A 13,151-nucleotide genomic window follows, 5' to 3' on the forward strand; every position below is an offset into this window, starting at 1 on the left:
TTGACGATTGAGTAACAGGAACTATAAAACCTTACCCTTCAGAACACTTGATATCACCAAGTTTTTTGGTGGGGTTCATTTTGCTCATAGATATAGGAAGATGTGGTAATGAGTGCAAATGAGACAATACTCCAATCCAAGTCACAATTGTAAAAGTTTAAGTACCGTATTTAACACAGAGCCTTTATTTTTCTGTTGGATTTTCTAAACATGTTTTTCCTTTGGTAGTTTATAGTTTGTTGCCATGGTGTTGTCAGATTTTAATGAACTTCAGAGTGTTAATATCCTTTTGCTATCTTCCACCTCTCTTTTATCAAAAACTTGGTGTGAACTTGATTTCTCAGAAAGAGTACCATTAAATTCGTTAAATAAGCTGTTCCCGGTCCACCATCATGTTAGGTAGCCTAGAAAAGTTAAAAAAAAAGAGTAAGAACTCCTTAAGTGATTACGATGAAACAGGCAATACAAGTTCCTTGATGCCATGACTAATGTTAACAATTTCAACAGTTTGGCAAAAGGGCCCCAACATTTAAGTTATCTCAAAATGACCGAAATTATGTGAAAAAACTTCCTGAGCCTTGCCCTTGCAGTGCTATGATGAACAACAACAACAATACTTTCAAGAGGTTACACTTTTAGTTTTTGTCTTGTCTGTGATCTGAATGTCGCAGAAAAATGGGACACCTATATATCGTTGACTTGGGTGAAGAATACGTCACCATAAAGCACAAAGACTAGTCGTGGCAATACCTGTGGGCCATTTCTGCATTAACGGAGTCGTCCAATTTAAATATACTTTATTATATTAATCTGCAAGTATACAAATTGTAAACTGAGTTTACAAATGTGTTCCAATAAATATGAAAAATATATTTGACTGAAATATTTGCATGCAACGGAGCTTTATTCTGACCTTAACTTACATACCATAATGCGGCTTTCAAGCCATACTGAATTCTATATATTTGAAATACTAAAGTAACTTTACTTTAACTGAAACATTTTAAACATGGCTAAAAGAATAGATAAAGTTACAAGTACCTGCAGTGGTGACCTTTGTCTTCCACCCTCCTGAGTGTAATATTGACCAGTGACTAACTCGAATAGTGAAGTAATATTAGTATGGTTAATATTGCCTCGCTTTGAGTTCATGCATAACTCATGCCATTTGAATATAAATATATATCATTTAAATAATAATAAAGAATGGCTTTAACTTTCTATTGTACTAATTTAAATATTCAGTACGTAAAGCAAAACATAGCGTACAAAGCTATAGTTTATTTCAAAATATGCAGCGCAAAACTATGTGTCGTCAATTGTCAAGAAACATGAATATGAAATATGAATATGATATGAATGTGAAACATACAACACTGAAAACACAAATAATATAAAATGCTTAATAATGAAACAAAACGGATACATATATCCGGTGACATGAAAGTCACAGAATGCAAGACAAAGTGATTACAACTATGCGGCAGCAACTAGGTAAATTTACATGTATAAAGCTTCATATTTTAGAAGATAGACAATCTCAATTATTCTGGATGCTTCATACCTTGTAGGAACTTTTTTTCTGTCAGTTATATGTTCATTGTACTTGACCTCATTTGCATGGTTCAATGACTGCTTGAAAAAAAATTTAAAGTTTTTTTTGTCAGCTGAAATACGGTACTCACTTATTATGATTAATAGGGAAACATTATTTTTGTATATGGATCCTTGAAAGATCTCAATGTCTGTAAAAAGTACAATAAAAAAAATACCGACCTCCCAAGGAAAATTCAGAACAAAAGGTCCCCTATCAAATGGCAATTACTGATGATCAAACATACCAATCAAATGGAAAACTGTCATATTTCTGACAGGATTCACCTGACCTTGACCTCATTTCATTGATATAAAAAAGAAGATGTGGTATGATTGTCAATGAGACAACTCTCCACAAGAGAGCAAATGACACAGAAATTAACAACAATAGGTCACCTTATGGCCTTCAACAATGCGCAAAGCCCATTCCTTATAGTCGGCTATAAAAGGCCCTGAAATGACTAATGTAAAACAATTCAAATAAGAAAACTTAAGGCCTAATTTATGAACAAAAAAAAAAACAAGTATGTAGCATCAACCAATGACAACCACTAAATTACAGGCTCATGACTAGGGACGGACACATACATAAACGATCTGGCGGGGTTCAACTTGTCAGTCTGTCTTGTACTATCAATGGCGGATCCAGAAAGTGGTGCCCACTGACTGCCTAAGAGGGGGCCTGCTCCAGTCACGCTTCAGTGATTCCCTATATAAGCAACCAAATTTTTTCCCAAAAAGGGGGGCCCGGGCACCCTGCCCCCCCCTAAATCCGCCTCTGACTATAAGCAAAAGATCAAAGTCTAATTAACTGGTCTCATCTGACCTTGATCTTAATTCAATGGTACATTGAAAAATGTATAGATTTTATGGTTTGGTATATTCCTAAAATACATATAAGGCAGCAACCATTTGATTTTCTGGGAAAAAAGTTTGTTTCCAGTTTTTAGAGAAAAAATAATTTGTTTTTGATTCTGAGAAAAACAAATGTTTTGTTTCCCCCTCAGCTGCCACTATATGTAATGCTAAAATTGAAAGAAAAAAATTGTTTTCGACGTGTCGTGAAAAAAAAGTTTGTCCAGAAAAAAAATCCATAGCCCCCCCCCCTCCCCCCCCCCCCCCGAAAATCAAATGGTTGCTACCTAATAGCCTAGGGTCACTATATTTGGTGTATGGATGGTAGAAAGGTGTAACTGTTAAATGTCTTGTTGGATTCATTTATTTTCATGGTTCATTAGTAGTTTAGCAAGTGGCAAGTACTATAAACAATAGATCAGCTATATTTGCTGTTGGGAATGATTACAGATGTACATGTCTGTCTTGTAGGATTCATCTGACCTTTGACCTTAAATTATGATATAAAAAAAAAGCAAGCAAGACATTCAGCATGTGCACTCTTCCCTGGAATCTTCTGGACTTCATATAAAACCATTATCAAAAAATTGTTGAAAAACAAAAATGCAAACATGTACAAGGTATCAAGGAAATCCTTGATGGTATATATTATTGTAAGTAATAAAGGTATGTTCAATAGTAATGAAAACAAGAGGTCACACGCTGAAATGTCTCGCCTTCCAGGGCCGTAACTAGCCTCTTTTAATAGTGAGGCAAAATATATTCATTCAAAAAATTTTGGCGAGGGGTCTGGGGACCGCTCAAGGCCCCCAGAAGTTCTAAGAAAAATAAAGCAAAATCGTTCATTCTGAGTGTGTCCCGGACTCTTTCTTACATTGAAACGCAATTTATTTTTAGCGCTTTTTTGACAATATTCTGGTCTCAAAGCAAAAACATTGATTCATTGTAATTTAAGACTTTTACGGGTTTTACGGGGACAACATTAAAAGTAGACCGATATGAAGGATAAAGCAAAAATAGTAATTCTCACAATCATTAAAATCGCATCTGTCTGTCTGTTCTTTGTCTCGTATTGTTCTTAGACTTTGGTGTGTTTTTTTGGTGACTAGATTTATATATATTGACAGTGCAGTAGTATACTTTAAGTACTAGTACTGCTTAAGTCGACACTAAGGATCATCTTGACCTTGTTTTACGGTATTAATGATTCTTTTATTGTTGAAGACCCTCCAGAAACTATCAAGATGAAGAACAAGAATAAAAACTTTGACCATTAATCATTTGTAGTTTTTCTATGCATTAATTTTGTGTGAAATTAGGTCCCGTGCACATTTACTCCATCTTCTTTTATTTTCTGTTAAAGGGTCTGAACACGACTTAATGCAAGTTTAACCCTTTAATGTAAAAGATCATATGGCAATACATTGATGTTTTTATAGATGATTTGATACGTGTGAGAAATTGGTGATCTTACTTTAATTTGAACTATGCCAGCTATCTAGTTTTATCTACAACAAAAAGAGCCAGTTTTGTATTCTTTGATATCAAGTTCAATTCTCCATGCAGAAACGACCATACTTTTTTGTGTCCAGTAGCATCGTAAATATTCTTAAAATATTTTTTCGTACAATGTCTGGACATTGGTTGACATGCAACATTGCAAAACCACACGTTTACAAATGAAAATCAACACTCAGACTATTCGGATGGAGAGTTGTCTCATTGGCACTCACACCACATCTTCCTATATCTAAATAGTCATAAAGTAGGACAATAAATGAACAAAAGACTAACCCGGGACACAGAAGTTAAAACAATAGACCATCAACTATGAAAACTAAAAATAAAATAGAAACATGGACCGCGATAAACATGCAAGGGCGACATCTGAGAGTAAATAGAACTTGCGTCTTGCAAGACACTTTCCGTGAAAACAATTTGATATGAAGACAACCTTTTGTTCCGTTTTTTTTTTTTTTTTTTTTTTTGAAATTTCCAACATGAGGCATTTGCCTCATTTACCTCAATGTAGTTACGGCCCTGCCTTCTATACTAATCATTGATATTATGTCGATAGTCCTAAGTATAAAACTTTATTACAACTGTCACATAAACTTAACATTAACCAAGATAACTAAACAAAGACCAATGAACCTTGAAAATGAGGTCAAGGTAAGAAAAACCATGCCAGGCAGACATGTACAGCTAACAATGCTTCTATACAACATATAATATAGTTGACCTATTACTTATAGTTTATTAAAATAGACCAATTAAAACACAAAAACTTAACACTGTGCAATGAACGGTGAAAATGAGGTCAAGGTCAAATAAAACCTGCACAACTGACATAAAGATCATAAAATAGTATCATACACCAAATATAGTTGACCTATGGCATATAGTATTAGATAAAAAGACCAAAACTCAAAAACTTAACTTTGACCACTGAACCATGAAAATGAGGTCAAGGTCACATGGCATCTGCCCGCTAAACATGTACACCTTACAATCATTCTATACAACAAATATAGTAGACCTATTGCATATAGTATGACTGAAAAACAGACCAAAACACAAAAATTTAACTATAACCACTGAACCATGAAAATGAGGTCAATGTCAGATGACACCTACCAGTTGGATATATAAACCTTACAGTCTTCCATACACCGAATATACTAGCCCTATTACTTATAGTATCTGAGATGTGGACTTGACCACCAAAACTTAACCTTGTTCACTTATCCATGAAATGAGGTCGAGGTCCGAAGTGAAAACTGTCTGACAGACATGAGGACCTTGCAAGGTACGCACATATCAAATATAGTTATCATATTACTTATAATAATAGAGAATTCAACATCACAAAAAATCTGGACTTTTTTTTCAAGTGGTCACTGAACCATGAAAATGTATTTTTTTTTATCTGTATGGGTTTATTGCAATAAATGTGGTATTTGATAGAATCTGGTATTGGTACCAATGTTCAATTTATATCATTACACATATCCGATATCATATAGTAATCTCAATAAAACTTCTAAGGGGCTGCAATCCACATATTTATTCCGTGTTTTAGTAAATGCCAAAATTATAGTAAAACGTATCCGAGAAAGAGATCGGACAAGCGCCTATAAAAAGGTCAAGGTAGTTGAAAGGGGCGGACAATGCATTGCCATTGATGCTGAACTGTGTTTCATTTACAAAACAGATTTATTATTTATTCCAATCAAGTGGACTATTTCATATGCTTCAAGCAAATTAAAGAAACAGTAGGTCCGTGAATCTGAAGACTGGTAAAGATTCGACAAGTAAGTTATCTTATTAAATATCTTTAACGGCAAATTACGCGTTTGGACCATTATCTCCATAGGTTTTCATTGCATTGAAACTAAGGCAGCAACCATTTGATTTTCTGGGGGGGGGCTATGGTTTTTTTTTCTGGACAAATTTTTTTTTCCGCCTGCAGCGAAAAACAATCTATTTTTTTCGCGACAAGTCGAAAACAATTTTTTTCTTTCAATTTTAGCATTACATATAGTGGCAGCTGAGGGTGAAACAAACAATTTTTTTTTCTCAGAATCAAAAACAAATTATTTTTTTCTCCAAAAATTGGAAACAAACTTTTTTTTCCAAAAAAAACCATAGCCCCCCCCAGAAAATCAAATGGTTGCTGCCTAAATCAATCATTGTCCATAGTGCATGGATGATGTGTAAAAACTTAATCTGCCAAACAATAAAGAATAGATCATTATTTTATAGTATTGTAAAGTTGTATCTTTTTTTTATATATAAAAATGTAATATGAGTTACAATGGTATCTTATTTATTTAAAGTTTGACCAATAATATTTTTCTTTGAATTGCATATTTCTTTGATATTATAGTTTTCATTTTTTTTAAAACAAGCATGACGTTATTGACAGGATATACACAGTTTTATCATGTTTATTTACAATATGTAGGAGCCAGCTGGGGACCACCTCTGGGTTCTGGATTATCACACTGTGTTGAAGAGTCATTGGTGGCCTTCAGCTGTTTTCTTCTCTTTGGTCAAGTTTTTTTTCTCTCTGACATTCTGCATTTCCATTCTCAATTTTTTACACATTTACACTTACATGCAAATTTTACATGATATATATATATCTTTTTAAAAATTATAGAAAAAAGTGATCCCACTATTTATTTTTATGATTTCAGGAAATTGTCTGAAAGATGTGTTTCTTGGGGTATATAATAGATTAAAACGAACATATTGTCATATTTTTGTTTGTTTTTTGTTGTATGAATGAATGGGAGTGATATATCACATGCAGTATAATTCATTGATAAATTGAACCGGATGGACACATACAAAGTGACTTTGCTGCATTGTTATTGAGGACATCATCATGTCATTGCATAATAATTTTCAAGTACCCTATCCTCAATAAAAAAAAATACTGCAGGATCAAAGGGAAAATGTACAAATTTTCCAAAAGTGTTATATTTTAATTCTAATATTTATGAAGTAATACATTTGTAAGCTTTTATTTCCCCACTTAAAATAATTGACACTTGAAGCAATCGTATATATATATATATATAATGTATATAATTATTTGTATGAAAGTATCTTATTTTAATCCTCTTGTTATAATAATTATAAGATATTCAAAGTCCAATACTTGACAAAACCTGAGAGTCAAACAGAAACTTTGCCAATCGTAATTGTAATACAAATTTTAATCAATTTAAATAAGATCCTAATTAGGTTGACAGAGGTATAAAAATATGAACTTCGCCCATCTGATAATTCTGTATTCATGTGGTATTAAAACCTTTGGGAAAGAGAGAAAATAATTTGGCAGCATCCGATTTATAAATTTATATGCATCCACATTTGGTCAAAACCTTGACCTAATATTTTACTGTTTGGCAGTCAGTGTTGCTCTGTATTTACAATAAAAAAAAAATGAATCACTAAATGAAACAAAAATATCTAATTTATTTTCTAAAAATGTGTCCACAATGACATTGCTTTCACCATATTAATGGCATGACCAGATAATGATAATTTGTTTCAAATGATAAATTATTAAAACTTCAAAGATTAAGAAGTATTTCAATAGAATTTTGAGAAGGAAAAACCTGCTATTTATTCTCAGATAATTCATATAGACAATCTTAGGAGAATCCAACAGGAAATGAGTTTAAAATATACTTTTGATAGATTGTACATTTATATTTATGTACCTGTACAGTGTAAAGGGAAGTTTCATAACAAGAATTTCTTTATAGCAAGGTATATATAATCTTTTGTTTTGGTAAAGTTGTATTTAAACTGATTCTTAGAGGGACGCAGGGAGATTTGTAACTGTTTGATACTCTCTATTATAAAAGGCCACATGATTTTTGGTTATTTGTATTAAGGGGTAATGTCTTATATATATTTAATGTCTGTAAAATAATGATGTATACCCAACTTCTCTTTTATTGTGTTTGCTTATCATGTTTTCGTCACTTTTGTCAAACAAGCCATTGTTTATTGTGGGTTTGCAGGAGGATTACTGTACATGTACATGTACTATGTATATAGCATAAACATGATCCAGTTTAATGAATTAGATGTGCATTTTGACAATTAATGTCACTTGAAGTGATGGTCGAGGCCAAACTTTTCCTTTAGATATTTATAGAAAGTGTTAACATACATGTATCAGATACAAATCTTTTGAGTTTTCTGATAAATGAAAATAAAATATATATATATATATATTTACATAATATAAACAATTTTAAATTAATATTGTTGATAAGATTACTTTCAAATGATCAGGAAATTATTAATTTGAACACAAAAGAACATCAGGAAGAAAAGAAAAATAGTTTAAAGAAATAGAAAGACATGTGATTGTGATGTAATAATTTAAGGAAATAATATTTCAGGTATTTGTACAAACTTTGACTTTATAAAATGAGTTTACAAAGTATATGTACATGTATCAATGTTCCCAATTAGATATTTTTTAGAAATGTTAACGCCAGTACATAGCCTCTGGTTCTAAATGTAAATCATGGTATATGACCATGTGCATCGAAACATGTTCACATATGTTGTGCAGGTCTACATGATTTCATTTTCACACAAGGATCACGAAAAATTATATGCATCAACATTCATTAAATAACATTTAGTGTGAACATTTGATTAGATTTTGATGTAAATTGAATGTGTTATTTAGGAGTTGTTCAAGTTATATCATTCAAATTATAAGGTCATTGACTTGCGATTACTTATGCATATGATTCAACAGTTGTCATTCCGTCAGAGGTAAATATTAGTTGTTGATAGCTATAGATCCATTGATGTTTGTTAGCAATTTCTCAAATTTTTCTGTGGTAAGTGTCTTAAAATATTCCTTTTATTGTGATAAGATTTTTGGAATTTTATAAATCTTTTTAAACTTTTTACTTTCAAATTTTAGTAATAAGTGATTGAAGCTTTTTATTAGGAATTTTAACATTTTTTTAAACATGTTAAGTAAGAAGGAAAATTTGACATGTCAGGTATGGCTAACTATTAATTGGTATTTTTGTTGTTTGGTTGCTGTCTTAAACTCATTGTACTCTTTTGTTCATATGACTTGTCATTTCCATTGGTATCTGTATCAAGGTACTATAACTACTATCTTTCAATCAATGAATCATTGTGGTTTTTTTTATCCAATCATAAGGTTCGTTGCACTGAATACACTTAATTGTATACAAAAACTTTTCTGTTATTTTTTTAAGATTTTTTTAGCTCACCTGAGTGAGCTTTTCTCATCACTTGGCGTCCATCGTTGTCCGGCGTCCGTCGTCTTTTAACTTTTACAAAAAATTCTCCTCTGAAACTACTGGGCCAAATTAACCCAAACTTGGCCACAATCATCATTGGGGTATTTTGTTTAAAAATTGTGTCCAGTGACCCGACCAACCAACCAAGATGGCCACCATGGGCAAAAATGGAACATAGGGGTAAAATGCAGTTTTTGGCTTATAGTTATAACTCAAAAACCAAAGCATTTAGAGCAATTCTGACTTGTGTCAAATTGTTTATCAGGTCAAGATCTATCTGCCCTGAAATTTTCAGGTGAATTGGACAACCCATTGTTGGGTTGCTGCCCCTGAATTGGTAATTTTAAGGAAATTTTGCTGTTTTTGGTTATTATTATCTTGAATATTATTATAGATAGAGATAAACTGTAAACAGCAATAATGTTCAGCAAATTAGGATTTACAAATAAGTCAACATGACCGAAATGGTCAGTTGACCCCTTTAGGAGTTATTGCCCTTTATAGTCAATTTTTAACCATTTTTGTAAATCTTAGTTATCTTTTACAAAAATCTTCTCCTCTGAAACTACTGGGCCAAATTTATCCAAACTTGGCCACAATCATCTTTTGGGTATCTAGTTTTTAAAATGTGTCCGGGCCATCCAACCAAGATGGCCGCCACGGCTAAAAATAGAACATAGGGGGTAATATGCAGTTTTTGGCTTATAACTAAAAAACCAAAGCATTGAGATCAAATCTGACGTGGTTAAATTGTTAATCAGGTCAAGATCTATATCCCTGAAATTTTCAGATGGATTGGACAACCCGTTGTTAGGTTGCTTCCCCTGAATTAGTAATTTTAAGGAAATTTTGCACTTTTTATACGACCGCAAAAATTTAAATTTTTCGTCGTATATTGCTATCACGTTGGCGTCGTCGTCCGAATACTTTTAGTTTTCGCACTATAACTTTAGTTTAAGTAAATAGAAATCTATGAAATTTTGACACAAGGTTTATGACCACAAAAGGAAGGTTGGGATTGATTTTGGGAGTTTTGGTTCCAACAGTTTAGGAATTAGGGGCCAAAAAAGGGCCCAAATAAGCATTATTCTTGGTTTACGCACAATAACTTTAGTATAAGTAAATAGAAATCAGTGAAATTTAAACACAAGGTTTATGACCATAAAAGCAAGGTTGGGTTTGATTTTGGGAGTTTTGGTCCCAACAGTTTAGGAATAAGGGGCCCAAAGGGTCCAAAATTGAACTTTGTTTGATTTCATCAAAAATTGAATAATTGGGGTTCTTTGATATGCTAAATCTAACTGTGTATGTAGATTCTTAATTTTTGGTCCCGCTTTCAAATTGGTCTACATGAAGGTCCAAAGGGTCCAAAATTAAACTTAGTTTGATTTTAACAAAAATTGAATCCTTGGGGTTCTTTAATATGTTGAATCTAAAAATGTACTTAGATATTTGATTTTTGGCCCAGTTTTCAAGTTGGTCCAAATCGGGGTCCAAAATTAAACTTTGTTTGATTTCATCAAAAGTTGAATAATTGGGGTTCTTTGATATGCCAAATCTAACTGTGTATGTAGATTCTTAATTTTTGGTCCCGTTTTCAAATTGGTCTACATTAAAGTCCAAAGGGTCCAAAATTAAACTAAATTTGATTTTAACAAAAATTGAATTCTTGGGCTTTTTTGATATGCTGAATCTAAACATGTACTTAGATTTTTGTTTATGGGCCCAGTTTTCAAGTTGGTTCAAATCAGGATCCAAAATTATTATATTAAGTATTGTGCAATAGCAAGAAATTTTCAATTACACAGTATTCAGCAATAGCAAGAAATCTTGAATTGCACAGTATTGTGCAATAGCAAGAAATTTTCAATTGCTCAGTATTGTGCAATAGCAAGAAATCTTCAATTGCACAGTATTGTGCAATAGCAAATATTTTTAATTGCACAGTATTGCGCAATAGCCAGAAATATCTAATTGCACAATATTGTGCAATAGCAAGAAATTTTCAATTGATTGGAGTTATCTTTCTTTGTCCAGAATAGTAGTTGAGTCAACTTAAATCATTGTTTTATACAATATACAATGTATATTCACTTTTACTACCAACTGATAAATTAAAACAATCTTTACCATTCAGTGATAACAAGCACCTTTTGTTACATTTTAATATTTTATGATGTATTTAAATGAGTAGTTATTGTTGCAAACTCCATTAGAAATTTGAATTGAGATCAGTTTTTGAAAAAGGGAAAGGGGGAATGTGAAAAAAAAATTGGGGGGGGGGGGGGGGGAAATTTTTCTCATTTCAGATTTCATAAATAAAAAGAAAATTTCTTCAAACATTTTTTTGAGAGGATTAATATTCAACAGCATAGTGAATTGCTCAAAGGCAAAAAAAAAGAATTTAAGTTCATTAGACCACATTCATTCTGTGTCAGAAACCTATGCTGTGTCAACTATTTAATCACAATCCAAATTTAGAGCTGTATCCAGCTTGAATGTTGTGTCCATACTTGCCCCAACCGTTCAGGGTTCAACCATTGCAGTCGTATAAAGCTGTGCCCTGCGGAGCATCTGGTTTCTTATTATTTTGAATATTATTATAGATAGAGATAAACTGTAAACAGCAATAATGTACAGCAAAGTAAGACCTAAAAATAAGTCAACATGACCAAAATGGACAATTGACCCCCTAAGGAGTTATTTTTTTTCCCTTTGTAGTCAATTTTTAACAATTTTCATAAAATTTGTAAATTTTTACTATCATTTTTCCACTGAAACTACTGGGCCAAGTTCATTATAGATAGAGATAATTGTAAGCAGCAAGAATGTTCAGTAAAGTAAGATGTACAAACACATCACCATCATCAAAACACAATTGTGTCATGAATCTATCTGCGTCCTTTGTTTAATATTCACATAGACCAAGGGTAGGGACACAGGCTTAGAGCCTCTAGTTTTCTAGACCAATTCAAAAGGGAAAAATAGGATCAAGATTTTTTTTATCTCAATGGTTTTGGATATTAAATTTGATGTAGTTTTCCTGCGTTATTTCTTCTAGATTTGTAGCAATTTATTTCAGCAGATTTGTATTTCATGTATGTCTATGTCCATATATCCCATTATTGGTTTCAGTTCTCTAACTTTAGTTTGCCTCTACCTAATGTAACTTATATATACACAATGCTAATAACAAACAAAACACTAAGTTCTAATTTTGGTGGCTTCACTGTTATATTTCTAGAGTTATGCCCATTACAAATGGAAAAATTGCTGAATTTTCTGTAACTGTTCTCTAACTTAAGTTTGCCGTTACCACAAAAGTCAGGTCAGGTACGAATTTAGGTAGCATCACTTTTACTTTTCTTGAGTTAATTTTGTCTCATTATAAAATTATATGCAAGCAGGGACATCATCTGTGTCCCTTGGACACATTACTAATTCATTTTTGGTTGTCCTTTGAAATGTTGTTCTTTGTGAACTGTGTATATTGTTCTCGAAATTGGAAAAGTACATGTCGATTTTTATGCAAGACCATGTGTTACACAGTGTCAGGAAAAGTACAAAATAGAAGTCAAAGATCTTTGAATGTTTCATACTCATGATAATGCATCTGACAGTTGCTTCCCCTTTGAGGAGATACTCTCAACATGATATGGATGTATATGTCAGTCTACTAAAGAGAAGTTAAATGTTTATTGATTTTGATTATCAGAATTGTCACACATTTGACAAACTATAAGTCAACATATGGGAGTTTACAGATTATTATACCTGTAACTGATAGGTAATTAATGTTAATGGAAACTGTTAAGACAGAGAACTTTATGTACAGAAAAGCTCTTAAGTAATATGTACCTTTATGGCACCATTTACTTA

General features: G+C 32.3%; 1 protein-coding gene across 1 annotated transcript in view; it reads left to right on the forward strand.

Annotated features, from left to right (window-relative positions):
• Positions 1 to 5,563: 5,563 nt before the first annotated feature.
• The window catches only part of LOC139525308 (endonuclease/exonuclease/phosphatase family domain-containing protein 1-like), a 70,128-nt gene continuing 62,540 nt past the window's right edge, over positions 5,564 to 13,151 (forward strand). The window contains exon 1 of the mRNA XM_071320510.1: positions 5,564 to 5,765. The gene's annotated coding sequence lies outside the window, so the exon portion shown is untranslated. The remainder of the gene's footprint in view (positions 5,766 to 13,151) is intronic.

The sequence above is a fragment of the Mytilus edulis genome, chromosome 5 (genome assembly GCF_963676685.1).
Source record: "Mytilus edulis chromosome 5, xbMytEdul2.2, whole genome shotgun sequence".
NCBI classification, from domain to species: domain Eukaryota; kingdom Metazoa; phylum Mollusca; class Bivalvia; order Mytilida; family Mytilidae; genus Mytilus; species Mytilus edulis.